Genomic DNA, 3,774 nt, shown 5'->3' with positions numbered 1-3,774 from the left:
TGGCATCTAGGCAGAGGCGGATCGCGCCAGTAGGCAAGGATGTAAAGCATAGAATGATCCAACACGGCTCATACAATTAATAAATTACTTTCGTAAACAAAAAACTACAAAAATTTTACATTTTCATTCTACGTCTACATCTACATCCATACTCCTGACGGTGTGTGGCGGGGGGTACCTTGAATACCTCTATCGGTTCTCCCTTCTATTCCAGTTTCGTATTGTTCGTGGAAAGAAGGATTGTCGGTATGCCTCTGTGTGGGCTCTAATCTCTCTGATTTTATCCTCATGGTCTCTTCGCGAGATATACGTAGGAGGGAGCAATATACTGCTTGACTCCTCGGTGAAGGTATGTTCTCGAAACTTCAACAAAAGCTCGTACCGAGCTACTGAGTGTCTCTCCTGCAGAGTGTTCCACGGGAGTTTATCTATCATCTCCGTAACGCTTTCGCGATTACTAAATGATCCCGTAAAGAAGAGCGCTGCTCTCCGTTGGATCTTCCCTATCTCTTCTATCAACCCTATCTGGTACGGATCCCACACTGCTGAGCAGTATTCAAGCAGTGGGCGAACAAGCGTACTGTAGCCTGCTTTCTTTGTTTTCGGATAGCACTTCCTTAGTATTCTTCCGATGAATCTCAGTCTGGCATCTGCTTCACCGGAGGTCAACTTTATATGATCATTCCATTTTAAATCACTCCTAATGCGTACTCCCAGATAATTTATGGAATTAACTGCTTCCAGTTGCTGACCTGCTATATTGTAGCTAAATGATAAGGGATCTTTCTTTCTATGTATTCGCAGCACATTACACTTGTCTACATTGAGATTCAATTGCCATTCCCTGCACCATGCGTCAATTCGCTGCAGATCCTCCTGCATTTCAGTACAATTTTCCATTGTTGCAACCTCTCGATATACCACAGCATTATCCGCAAAAAGCCTCAGTGAACTTCCGATGTCATCCACAAGGTCATTTATGTATATTGTGAATAGCAACGGTCCTACGACACTCCCCTGCGGCACACCTGAAATCAATCTTACTTCGGAAGACTTCTCTCCATTGAGAATGACATGCTGCGTTCTGTTATCTAGGAACTCTTCAATCCAATCACACAATTAGTCTGATAGTCCATATGCTCTTACTTTGTTCATTAAACGACTGTGGGGAACTGTATCGAACGCCTTGCGGAAGTCAAGAAACACGGCATCTATCTGTGAACCCGTGTCTATGTCCCTCTGAGTCTCGTGGACGAATAGCGCGAGCTGGGTTTCACACGACCGTCTTTTTCGAAACCCATGCTGATTCCTACAGAGTAGATTTCTAGTCTCCAGAAAAATCATTATACTGGAACATAATACGTGTTACAAAATTCTACAACTGATCGACTTTAGAGATGTAGGTCTATAGTTCTGCACATCTGTTCGACGTACCTTCTTGAAAACGGGCATGACCTGCGCTCTCTTTCAATCCTTTGGAACGCTACGCTCTCCTAGAGAGCTACGGTACACCGCTGCAAGAAGGGGGGCTAGTTCCTTCGCGTACTCTGTGTAAAATCGAACTGGTGTCCCATCAGGTCCAGCGGCCTTTCCACTTTTGAGCGATTTTAATTGTTTCTCTATCCCTCTGTCGTCTATTTCGATATCTACCATTTTGTCATCTGCGCGACAATCTAGAGAAGGAACTACAGTGCATTCTTCCCCTGTGAAACAGCTTTGGAAAAAGACATTTAGTATTTCGGCCTTTAGTCTGTCATCCTCTGTTTCAGTACCATTTTGGTCACAGAGTGCCTGGACATTTTGTTTTGATCCACCTACCGCTTTGTCATAAGACCAAAATTTCTTAGGATTTTCTGCCAAGTCAGTACATAGAACTTTACTTTATTATTCACTGAACGCCTCTCGCATAGCCCTCCTCACACTACATTTCGCTTCGCGTAATTTTTGTTTGTCTGCAAGGCTTTGGCTATGTTTATGTTTGTTGTGAAGTTCCCTTTGCTTCCGCAGCAGTTTTCTAACTCGGTTTCTGTACCACGGTGGCTCTTTTCCATCTCTTACGATCTTGCTTGGCATACACTCATCTAACGCATATTGTACGATGGTTTTGAACTTTTTCCACTAATCCTCAACACTATCTGTACCTGAGACAAAACTTTTGTGTTGAGCCGTCAGGTACACTGAAATCTGCTTTTTGTCACTTTTGCTAAACAGAAAAATCTTCCTACTTTTTTTAATATTTCTATTTACGGCTGAAATCATCGATGCAGTAACCGCTTTATGATCGCTTATTCCCTGTTCTGCGTTAACTGTTTCAAATAGTTCGGGTCTGTTTGTCACTAGAAGGTCTAATACACTCCCGGAAATGGAAAAAAGAACACATTGACACCGGTGTGTCAGACCCACCATACTTGCTCCGGACACTGCGAGAGGGCTGTACAAGCAATGATCACACGCACGGCACAGCGGACACACCAGGAACCGCGGTGTTGGCCGTCGAATGGCGCTAGCTGCGCAGCATTTGTGCACCGCCGCCGTCAGTGTCAGCCAGTTTGCCGTGGCATACGGAGCTCCATCGCAGTCTTTAACACTGGTAGCATGCCGCGACAGCGTGGACGTGAACCGTATGTGCAGTTGACGGACTTTGAGCGAGGGCGTATAGTGGGCATGCGGGAGGCCGGGTGGACGTACCGCCGAATTGCTCAACACGTGGGGCGTGAGGTCTCCACAGTACATCGATGTTGTCGCCAGTGGTCGGCGGAAGGTGCACGTGCCCGTCGACCTGGGACCGGACCGCAGCGACGCACGGATGCACGCCAAGACTGTAGGATCCTACGCAGTGCCGTAGGGGACCGCACCGCCACTTCCCAGCAAATTAGGGACACTGTTGCTCCTGGGGTATCGGCGAGGACCATTCGCAACCGTCTCCATGAAGCTGGGCTACGGTCCCGCACACCGTTAGGCCGTCTTCCGCTCACGCCCCAACATCGTGCAGCCCGCCTCCAGTGGTGTCGCGACAGGCGTGAATGGAGGGACGAATGGAGACGTGTCGTCTTCAGCGATGAGAGTTGCTTCTGCCTTGGTGCCAATGATGGTCGTATGCGTGTTTGGCGCCGTGCAGGTGAGCGCCACAATCAGGACAGCATACGACCGAGGCACACAGGGCCAACACCCGGCATCATGGTGTGGGGAGCGATCTCCTACACTGGCCGTACACCACTGGTGATCGTCGAGGGGACACTGAATAGTGCACGGTACATCCACACCGTCATCGAACCCATCGTTCTACCATTCCTAGACCGGCAAGGGAACTTGCTGTTCCAACAGGACAATGCACGTCCGCATGTATCCCGTGCCACCCAACGTGCTCTAGAAGGTGTAAGTCAACTACCCTGGCCAGCAAGATCTCCGGATCTGTCCCCCATTGAGCATGTTTGGGACTGGATGAAGCGTCGTCTCACGCGGTCTGCACGTCCAGCACGAACGCTGGTCCAACTGAGGCGCCAGGTGGAAATGGCATGGCAAGCCGTTCCACAGGACTACATCCAGCATCTCTACGATCGTCTCCATGGGAGAATAGCAGCCTGCATTGCTGCGAAAGGTGGATATACACTGTACTAGTGCCGACATTGTGCATGCTCTGTTGCCTGTATCTATGTGCCTGTGGTTCTGTCAGTGTGATCATGTGATGTATCTGACCCCAGGAATGTGTCAATAAAGTTTCCCCTTCCTGGGACAATGAATTCACGGTGTTCTTATTTCAATTTCCAGGAGTGT

The sequence above is a fragment of the Schistocerca serialis genome, chromosome 2 (genome assembly GCF_023864345.2).
Source record: "Schistocerca serialis cubense isolate TAMUIC-IGC-003099 chromosome 2, iqSchSeri2.2, whole genome shotgun sequence".
NCBI classification, from domain to species: domain Eukaryota; kingdom Metazoa; phylum Arthropoda; class Insecta; order Orthoptera; family Acrididae; genus Schistocerca; species Schistocerca serialis.
This window is presented reverse-complemented; position numbering follows the sequence as displayed.